At 30.8% G+C, this 11,731-nt stretch overlaps 1 long non-coding RNA gene across 2 annotated transcripts in view; it reads right to left on the bottom strand.

The window, feature by feature from the left end:
* Nucleotides 1-827: 827 nt before the first annotated feature.
* LOC128201202 (uncharacterized) overlaps nt 828-11,731 on the bottom strand; it is a 64,181-nt gene continuing 53,277 nt past the window's right edge. For both annotated transcript variants that reach the window (XR_008253109.1, XR_008253110.1), the window contains exon 3: nt 828-1,463. This is a non-coding gene — a long non-coding RNA (uncharacterized LOC128201202). The remainder of the gene's footprint in view (nt 1,464-11,731) is intronic.

Genomic DNA, 11,731 nt, shown 5'->3' with positions numbered 1-11,731 from the left:
AATGCTTCGAGAAAAACGGGTTAACTTTATCATACAATTGTACGTGATAAATAGTTATGAATGTTTCATTTATAACTTCTATATTTATTTTATTTTATAATTTTTTAATCTTTTTAATGCATAAAACTATTTATTAAATATGGACACGTCAAGAAACATTATATGCGTAAGTATATAGAACATTGATAAAAAAAACGAGTCAGCTAATTTGAGAATTAGCTGACAACAAGTTGACCCATTTTTGAGATTCGATGCTCTATCTATATAATCTATGAAGGCAAAGTATTCAGTAAAGATAAGAACATTATGAACAGATTATTTTGTTGTTTTAAATATATTCGTAAAAATTTTGTATTGTATTTATTTTTCAATTTAACCTTACAATATATATTATTACATTTACTTAGTAATAAATGTACATTTTGTTAATTCTATTCAAGCAGCATAGATAGAATGTTGAACAATTTTTAACTAAGTATTTGTATTGAAATTAGGGATGGATAACATTTGGCATTATCTATATATTTTAATTACAATACCTATATACTGGCCCAATAACGAATATGTTAAAAGTCTGTTATCTAAAAAATAATATCCGAGAATTGATTTTTAACTTATTCTATATAATATACGCAATATCAAAATGGGTGCTGACCTTTATTTTACCATCGATAATCCTGAGGAACCCAATATACAGATCATATATATATATATATATATATATATATATATATATATATATATATATATATATATATATATATATATATATATATATATATATATATATATATATATATATATATTACCTCTAAAAAAAAAAAAAAAGCTCTGCCTATATAATCTAAGATGACTGAACTGAAGAGACGCTGTTAAGACATGATTTCGCTTTTTAAATTCAAATCCATTATCAATCTATCACATCTCTAAGATTTCATCATTCATATAGGTGTGTTTTGCAATCACTGCTTTAGGATAAACAAAATATTCTTGTTATCTTGTTATAGTGAAATATTAAAGTACAGCGATATATACAGTCAATTGCATTTGACCCCAATACACTGACACGGAGCGATTACTCCACAAAATAGTACAAACATTCACCGACTGCAATCCCGGAGATGGATTCGCTTTCTTTGTCTTCAGCCAACTGACTCACGCTGGGGAAATTAGACTTATTACCTTTTCTCGTTGTTTAATTTATGTGAATTAATCAATCACTTAATATCATGATTTCTGTTGTACATTATTGGTGTAATTTTTAATGATTCCCAAGAAGACGACGATATAAATTCATCTGTACTTTTTGTGAATATGTTACCCGATATTCCCGACAGTTCTATACCTATTTTAACGACTATTTTACAATCGATAGCGTTTACTTGCATTATTCCTTATTAATATTCATTATATCATGGTTGAAGTTAATTGTGATTAACTCACTGATGCCGCCGTTTTTCTTTCTGGAACAAAAAAATACATTTTAATTTTTTATCCTTTTGAAATTAACAAACAAACTGAACAAGCAAAACAGCTCACCTAATGGAAACAAAAGTAACATGCGCCTAAAGCACGAACAAAAACATAAACAACATAATGTGTTCTGCATGATAATACTGTGACACTCATGGCATCCCTCTTGTTACTACTGTGTCACAATTATTCCCTCTAAATTAAATGCGACCGCGCTCAAGTTACTAGTTTTTTTCTAATATATTTTATGAGACTACGGTACAGATACATAGACAGTGCCTATTTATTTTATTTTGTAACGTTTCTTGTGTTATTATTATATTATTTTTGGGAAATCTGTAAAGCAGACCTAAAATATGTAAGTAAAAACAAACAAACATGCAAGCAAGCAAACAAGCAAGCAAGCAGCTAAGAAGAAGCAAGCGAAGATACAGTCAGACACCGACAGCAACTTGGTTTAAAATTTAAATAACTAATAAGGTGACCGAGGAAAACTAGTAATCGTAGCCAGATAATGGACTTCTGTGAAGTCCATACACTGTAACTCCCATAGTGCCCTTCCTGCATTACTGTCCCTAAGAAGTAAGTTTTTTTTAATGGAATTTAAATACAAGAATTGGTCATGATGGTTTCCAGGGGGAACCACGTGGAGGTCGACCTAATAAGGCATATTGCTAGCAATGGGGCTATCAAACTCCATTGCTAACAATTCCTCCTCTCCCCCCCCCCCTCCCTCCCCCTAAGGAGTAAGTTATGACTACGTATGTTGTAATTTTACGGCCATATCATTTCTAATATAAACTAAATATTGTATAACTATACTCGCTCAAAGTACATTTTGAAATTGCTGGCTCATATATAAATTACTCTACATTAGATAAGTAGATACATGATCCCCCTCCCGTATGACGAAATAGGGAAATTATGCAAGAGATGTGACAATGAAGGTACTGTAAACACTAACAACAGGTATTAAGCTTACAACTTTAACACAGTTTTGTTAGAACAACGCCATTTAACATCTGCTCACTTTGTACTATATAGGCAATATACTTATTTACTAATATTATAAAATAATGTTACAATGACCTTGTTACTTTCTCTCTCCCTTTCTCTCTTGGCACTTTAACAGCTCGACCAATCATCATCAAATTGTCATCAAATTAATGAATCGGTATAAAGTATGGTATATGCCAAGTAACGATCCTCTTATACTATCTGCGTACCAAATTTTATTCAAATCTATCCAGCACATTTTACGTGAGAGTAATAAACATCCATACATCCGAACATCCTCACAAAATTTTGCATTGGAAAGAAGGAATTGTTGGTACTGGGGATTAGTAACCCCATTGCTACCAATACACCCTGTCAGGTCGATCCCTTTGCGGTTCCATCTGGACACCATCATGTTCTTTTCCAAGTGACTTTAACACGATTGGCTGGGGGAAAGGGATTGTTAGTAATGGAGACTAAAAATCTCATTGCTAGCAATATACCTAACCAGGTCGACCTCCACGCGGTTCCCCCTGGAAACTATCATGATTAATTCGTCATGATAGGCTGATTGGCCTGTTTTCATTCTCATCGATCACCCTTCACTGATGCTCCGCCAGCGTATCCCGTTAGCGCAAGTGGGGTTACCAATCCATTTTCATCCAACAAAAAAATACCCGATTGGCTAACTGACCTGCTTTTTCAATCTTACCAAACACTCCTTATTGGTGCCAGCATATACTGTTACCGCAGGCGTGATTACCATTCCATTATCATCCATTAAAAAAAAAACTTTCGCATCTATAATAGTAATACATTTTGAAAAGAAAAAGGACATACTCGTAAGTACTACTACTTTTTATACAGGATAATCAATATATCCCTTTCACGCAAACGAAGTCGCGGGTAAAGACGTGTAGGTCGTATTTAGAAAAGCTATTAAATTATAACAGAAATAAAACATATCGCGCTCTGACACAGTTCTGTGCGAGGAAAATTTATGTGAAATAATATTCTACTACCTATTATTACCTACGAGTCGAGAAGGAAAAAGGCCGTTTTATGTTGACATTTGTGCATTCTAGTGTGAACTACACTATGATCATGATTATATATTGATTTTAATGTGAACTTACTTTTCATAAAAAATATATTTTGATGATATTAAGTGACTTTACTGTTCGGACTCAATAAGATGTCAGCCTTAAGTTCAAGGCTATCCAACATCAAATTTTGGTCCTATTCAATCCCCAAGATAGCAAAAGGCTCGCCCGTCTGCCTCTTGGATTCTAATATGTTCAGTGAAATGAGGATGAATTCTCCACATTTCTATTTAAATATACCTAAAAATTTAACATATACATAAAGGAAGGTAATCCCCTAAGGGGGAGGGCTATATTCAATGGTGATCAGTTAAAGGCTAATATTCGTATGATGATATTGATGATAAAGAAAGATATTATTGTTAGTCAGTTTGAAATTTATTAAACGTTCTCAAAAAGTTAAAATATAATTGAATTAGCCTGTATTTCTTTATTTCTTATAAGTTGCTAGCTGTATTCTACGGCTTCACCTGCATAGATCAGATAAAGAATGTGCTAAGTTAGGATGTAAACCATCCGTGTACCAAATTTTATGGTATTCAAAACCGTTCAGTAATTTTTGCGTAATATAATAACAAACATTCATTCATCCATCTATTTATCGTTACATACTCTCGCATTTATAATATTAATAAAATATAACACGATATCATCACCAGTAAACTAATTATTAAACAAAAATAATTCTTGTTACACAAAATAAGAAAGAGGAATTGAATTGAAACCTTTTTGGTTGGCTTAAAAATGCAATTAACCTAAAAAAATTGCATTCGAGTCCATCATGTTCATTCTTTCACCGGTCACATTCATTGTTTAACTGCATTCTAAATTAAATTAACTGAAAGAGACTTTGTATAAAAGTCGTTTGTTCGGATATCTTTGTCTCAATTATATTTCTACCGTAAAACAGTTGTGTTTACATGGCTTTCTTTCGGTTTGAAGGGTGAGATATGGCAGTAAATTTACAGAGTACAGAGATATTAACACCTCAGTCCACAGGAATGGCAATGCATGAAGAATATCATGGGCGAAACAGTTATATTCATGATACTGTTCACGTCTATAGGCGACTGTTACTACTTTCCATCAGGTGGGCGGTCAGGTTGCCATTCTAAGTTGCGTAAATAAATTTAAATCGTTTTACTTTAAATCAAATAATAATTGAAAAACAAAAATTGAACACACAACATATATAGCATCTGTTTTATAACGTTACTGCTATTGGAAAAGTTGATGAACGGCCCCGAACAAGTCCGCTTACCCGAAGCCCGAAATTAAAACTGTCTGATGCTAAACACAGAGTGCGGGCCGGCCGTTTCAATGGTTTTGATGGTTTTCTGTTGATTTCTTTCTGCTATATTACAGTTCACAACTCATTATAACGTATATTAATGCAATGAATATCAATATATCTAATATTTGTAAAAAACGTTTGAATGTTTGCGTATTTGTTACTAAATCACACTTAACAGGTTCAACAGATTTTAATGAAACTTGTCACAAAGATATACCCTAAGTTAACACATAAGATACTTTACGTACTGATTCATACGGGCAGTTACGAGAATATATATAACAGTTGATTAAAAATAAATTAATAAATACATAATTGAAGATTGGGTTGTCAGAAATACTAAGATACAATCTTTAATCATATAAACGTAAATACTTTTAAATTCAAATAGCTTAGACAATAATAGTTATCTCACCTATATGCACCAAATTAAGTATTAAATAACAACAATACAATGGGTCTCAACTTTCGAAACTTATAACTAGTAAACTCTGCAACTCTATACAGATAAGATAGTTCTTTCAAAAGTTTGTATGTATTTTTAGAGTCTTCGGTATTTGCTGAAGCGAGAAATTGATTAAAGAGGCGGATTTGTTGAGTGAAAAGTTGCAGACGAGTTTTCCCCTAAATTTAAGGGGAAACAAATTAGGAAGTTTCTCTTATTGATAACAATGGGCAAGACGAGTGTTTTGTTCATCACAGCGGCAATATTAGACAAAATACAAAGCTAGATGAAGTACAACTAGCATTGTAATCGTGATGTCGTGAAGTTTTTGGCGGTGTCTGTAGCGTCAACGACGTATTGTGTCATTGAAGATTTCTAGTGGATAACTCAGACAACGATTGAACAACAGGAATTATTTTCAATCGACTTCAAAAAGGAAACTTTCAATTCGGTTAAGTTTGTAAGCAGATTTGTATTTTTTTTTTATCTGAAAGGATCTACTTACATATTGTTCCCATTAAAATCTTTATCAGAATCGGTTCAGTAGTTTAGTTTTTAAATCATAATAACTAGTTTTGACACAATTGAAGTCGGTTTTTTGTAAAACACAATGTTAATTATTATTATATTTAATATAGTCACGACAAATGCTTTACGGAGTAGGCCGAATATACCTTGTACTAAAGACCTCTATCTTTACACAGTATTGGTACCTCATCTCATGCAGGAAGTATACTATATAACTAATTTAATGCAATATAGCGGAAATACCCGTATATGAAAAGATTGATAAATGTAGAGGAAGCGAAAGAGATCTGTTTGAATTGAAGTAATTGACTTTCCATTGTTTCTGCCTACCCTAGCGAGAGAGAGGCATGACAGATATGTATATATGTATTTGTGAATTTTACTAAGTCATAAATAAAAAAGGGTTAAAAAACGTAATTGCGATAAAAAATTATTTAAATATTAACATGTTTACTTAAATAGCTGAAAATATTTTAATGGAATTTTATATGCAGATAGTAAGATATTTTTTTATCTAAATTCACAAGTATCAAAGAAACGAAGTGGAAATTAAATATATTAGGCTTGAGCTTAATATATTTAATTTTTGGTGTTCCTTCCTTGCTTACAATAAATTAAATAGATACAACTGCCTACTATGTACCCATATATGTATATATAGATACGCTGCAATTGTAACAAATAGTGATATAATTAATTAATATTATGCTCTCAGTATATGCTTACAACTATTTACGCATCAAAATAATCTGCATTTTATAATCTACAAAAATTATACTGCGCCATCTATTTACAGTCAACGGAACAAGTAAGAGTACAATATAAGGGACTCATCTTTGCAGTACAATTTGAATTTACTTTATCCAAAGTAACTTCACATATTATACAGCTCATTAGTTCACTACAAAAAGTTTAGATGGAGTTTATTGTTAATACTTTTACAAAATAATTTTACAAAAAAGTTTATTTTAAAATATGATGAATATATCATGTTTTTAAATAAACTCTTTCATGGGCGTGAATTTGTACGTTTTTTACATTAATAAAGAAAGCATTTTATTTGTTGAAAAATCTAAGAAAGAAAATTAACTTTCTGACAATAAAAAGGCAACAAAAACGCTCACCAATCCAAGAAATACAACGTAATAATAAATTTTATTTTATTCTACTTACTCTTTAGATAGGCCGTTAGTTGGTTTACCCTACCAAATAAAAAAGCCATGGTTTTAGAATAAACATTTAATACATGTTATAACATTTATATAATATATCATTATTACGTTTTTTTTTCTTTTTTTTTTTTGTTTAGATGTGGGAGAGGTTTCGGGGAAGGAAAATGTAATGGAAGACGAGGTGAGAAATTTTCTGGTGATATGGCAGGTATTCAAGTCTAGTGTGGTAGCCTTTTGTCGTGGGCATGTTTGATTAGTGTGAATGTTTAGTATTTGTAGGCTATCTCTGGGTTGATGCCAGTGGAAGATAAAACAATTATTATTATTACAACGAGACAACTCTCTCTCTCTCTCTCTGCGTGATAAGTATCTGACGCGACACAAGCAAGCTACATCATTTCCCTACATATTCGTTTCACAATACACAAACATAGTAAAACTAGATGTTGACTGACTGACTGATGACTTTATTTTATTTCCTTAGTTCCATGTTCTTATATAAAATATTCTTATTAACTTACAAAAACATAATATAAATTACATACGTACATTATTTTAAATGGTAAACTCAATAATTTTTTTTTCTTTTTAGTAACGTAATTTATGGTATATTTATACATATACAAAATACTAGCGCTCCGGCCCAGTTTTATACTAGTAGACTTTTCAAAAATCAATAAAAAAGTTTCAGCTAATTTAACTGATCGGTTATTTTATAGTATTTTATATATGATTCTTTAGATGGATATTAGTTTTCGTTTAATGGAGCAAACCCAAATGTATTAATGAAAACCACATTCAAATCGGTTAATCCATTTCTGCGATTATCGTATACAAACATACAGACAAACAGACAAAATTCAAAAAAATCATTGTTTTGGGTTCTAGGGTTTGGGTTCTTTGGGATATGTCTAAATACGCTATTATTATTAAAAAGTAATTCGACTTCTTTTGAAATGGTAAGAGAATCCTATTATATCATAATTGATCTGTAGGTACTGGTATTTGCTTTGTTCGCGTATATTACACAATATCTTTGACACTTCTGAATCAATATTTATAACTAAATGTTTCTTTAATCAATAGAACTTAGTCCCGTTTTAGTCTCACATTAATTTTGTTACAATTAAACTTACAGATTTTTTGTAGAGCAAAATTTAAAATTAGGTTTCATTCTATCTCCGAAACTTCACCCACAGCGCAGTACTATCCAAGATAATTGAGCTGTCATATTCCGAGTCGAGATTAATGCAATCGCTTGATAGCAAGTGTTGTGGTAGGATAAGCAACCGGCGAGTGCAATCCGCGTGTCAAGTTAGCTCCACTTTGTTACCTTCGTATTGTTGCTTACAGGGGCCAGTATTACACTGTTTTTTTTTTTCAACGTATTCTGTCTCTAAAATAAACAAAAATTTATGCTACGAACATACATGTCCAGCAATGGAGCTTTAATTGGTTATTATGACATGATATGGCTGGAAAAAAAACATTATTTTAAGATTTCCTTAAAAAATTCTATTAACAACAGAGGCATTTGAGAAAAAAATCTCTCCTCTTTACGTATTTCGGCATTTGTTTAAAAAATTTTAAGATTGTAAGTTTATAGAAAATATTCTATAAGGATTACCTGTACATTTTTGTACCTTAACACCATAAAAACAGAACCAGCAACGTCCTTTTTCTATTTCCTCCACCTATTACTTCGATTTTACGGCATAAGATATGGGCTTATTACTGTCTTATTATATTTAAAAAAAATGTTCAGGACTATAATCCTTAATGGAGTTATCAGAAATATTTGTCGACTATTTCTATTGTGTTGAATGAACGAACTCAAAATATCCACATTTCGAACATATTAAAACCGAATATGGCAGAGGCAAGCCTACCGCCATCTCTCGGAATAATTTCTTGTTGGTATTTTCCATCAACAGAGATTTAGTAGGAAATTTTGAAGTCTGCTATACGAAGACGACCTTTACAATCTGTTAGTCGAACTAAAAGTAGTATATTACTTGACTACGACATTCTGTTCTCATCATTACAAGTAGTGTAAAAAATCAAATAGCAAATATTAATCATATCCAAGCAAGATTTGTTGATTTTTTATGATTATATAGAATGTTATTTGATTTTTTATGATTACATTTCAACGCACAATTCACCAACAATAACTTCTAATATAAATAACATGAGCAAAATTTCACAGGTATCGCAGAAGACGTCTTAATATCTAAATTTATTGTAAATAACATACAATAAAAGATGAATAGATTAGAAAAATATCTACAATTATTTTATAAATGTTTATTTATTTTATAAAATTAGGAGATATTGATAGTTAACCATGGTTTTGTTATATTCTTAATAATGCTAGCAACAGTAGTGCAAGCAATTATTTTAGAATACACAGCAGATTGTGCTAGTAAAATAATATCATTTACTGTTGTGGTTCTTACCTACATATACCTGGACGTGTAATCCCTGATAACAATAAATTACTGCTATTGTCAAAGACGCCCATAATTCGTCCTCAGATGGTCATTTTTCATATGCTTTACACGTACGCCAGTGACTGTAAGCTCTTTGTGCTTTTTGTGTCAGTAAATCTTTATAAATCTGCATTGTGACTACAAACTGCACATTTAATAAATATAATCATATGTTGCAGCCTTTTCCCATGCAAATTCTAATTCGTTTTTTAACTAAAAATTAAATAAATTTATTTAATCGTTTAACATTTATAAGTAGGTAGTTTAGATATTCTTAAAAGTACTCATGGACACAGGTAATAAAATATATACTGTCCCATACAACTTTACACTATATAATCTTTACGACAGGTCTCTTATAAGTTAGGCAGAGATAATGAAATCCTAGATACATCTCTTGATTCATCTACTTTCATTAAGCATCTCAAACGTAGGAATTTGAAAGATTTACTTTACCGTTTTTAAATTTTTCACGGATAACGGTGTACTAATATTATAAATATGCATGAAATTTGATAATTTCTTTTGGATATTTATAACTCAATCACAATTGAACAGCTAAACAAATGCCAATGTATGCAATTGCATATTCAAATTAACCATCTCCTGGTATATTTTTATTCAAATTCATAAGAATAAAGTCGTAAATTATAATTTGCAAGAATCTGATAAGGGCAAAAATTGCGATGAGATAAATTTACAATTAACGCAGCTACAGCCTACATAATTACGTCTAAAACTAGATGGTGTTTAAAAAGTTTCTCAGACATACTTTTCGACATTGTTCGTTATCAGAAACCACACCTTTCTCTTTCAAGCTGCTTTAAAAGATTTGTGTATTCAATTCTACTAATAAAGGAAAAAGTTTGTAAAGGGACGATTTTCAGCATTTCCGACCTCTGTCCAACTTCGATGGACCTTTCAACTGTGCTACCAACTTCGAGTCACCAGAAAAGCTAATGTTCTCAAAATATACAGGAACCATTATAAAATACATACTTTCATTAAGTCCAAACTAAAAAAGGCAGAAATCGCAATTATTAAAAATTATTTATATATATTTGTAACTCAGTCTCGTTTAAATAGGATTTGTATAGTATTTGGTATACATAATTATAGGCCACGACTTTGATTAACACGTATGTCCATTTCATTTTAATCCACGCCGTTGAAGTCACGGGTCGCATATACTTTTAATTCTTTCATGGATCGTGTTGTTTTAAAATTTTCATATTAATCTAATTATTAACTTATACCTACTTTTATAACTCCTTATATTAATGGCAGATACATTTCTGTACACCTTGTATAAATAAACAGCAAAGCAATTATTGAGTAATTTTACTTCATTCTAACACGTTAGACGATTGATAACATCACAAAAATTACATAGATTGCGATGTTTTTAGCACTCTTGTAATAACTAGGTATAACGAAGCCATTACAAACTTAAAGTTGAAACTTATGGAGCATACGCTCTCATAGTGGTATATTATATAGATAGAGCAGTAAAACCAGCTGTATTCGACAAGCGTATACTCCGGACTGATTCCAGAATGTTACTGAATCAACCTCCTTTTAAATTAAATTTTAAATAAATAATTAATTATAATTTATATACTCTAAAGCAAATTTTTCTGCACTAACTAAAATTTACTCTAAATATCCTAATGATAATTGCAGTATGATTCCGGCATAAAATGGACCACCCGTTCCTTTATCACTCGACTATTCAGTTCCCTTAGTTGTTCTTATGACACCCACGGGAAAGGTGCCCCTCCTAAAACATCACCAAAGGCTAACTGCGGTTGCCAACCCGCTTGCCAAGCGTGGCAACTATTGGTAATACCCCCTTTATGAGGGTAATCATCATCAGTTAGCGGCTGATATAATGATAATGATACTAATACAATTAATTAAATCAATAAGTTTATAATGAGTGAACGACCACCATTTGAGTATTTCCTAATCTGACATAAATATGAACTTATAAAATACAATTATCAATAATTTTCAATACTTATACTGTAACAAAATATATGAATAAAAGTTATTGATATGCATCACAATTAATATTTTCCTTGAAGAAGAAATTCTTCTTTCTTTTACATACAAAAAAAAATATAAAAATAACAAAACAAGAACGTAATGTATATTCATATGTATAAAATCTGTTTCTATTTATTTTGAAATACAATTTAATATTCTAAAATGTTTTTACGATGCTA

The sequence above is a fragment of the Galleria mellonella genome, unplaced genomic scaffold (genome assembly GCF_026898425.1).
Source record: "Galleria mellonella isolate WM207_F2 unplaced genomic scaffold, CSIRO_AGI_GalMel_v1 utg36, whole genome shotgun sequence".
Lineage (NCBI taxonomy): Eukaryota > Metazoa > Arthropoda > Insecta > Lepidoptera > Pyralidae > Galleria > Galleria mellonella.
The sequence above is the reverse complement of the archived record's forward strand: the minus strand, read 5'-3'. Positions and strand labels throughout refer to the sequence as shown.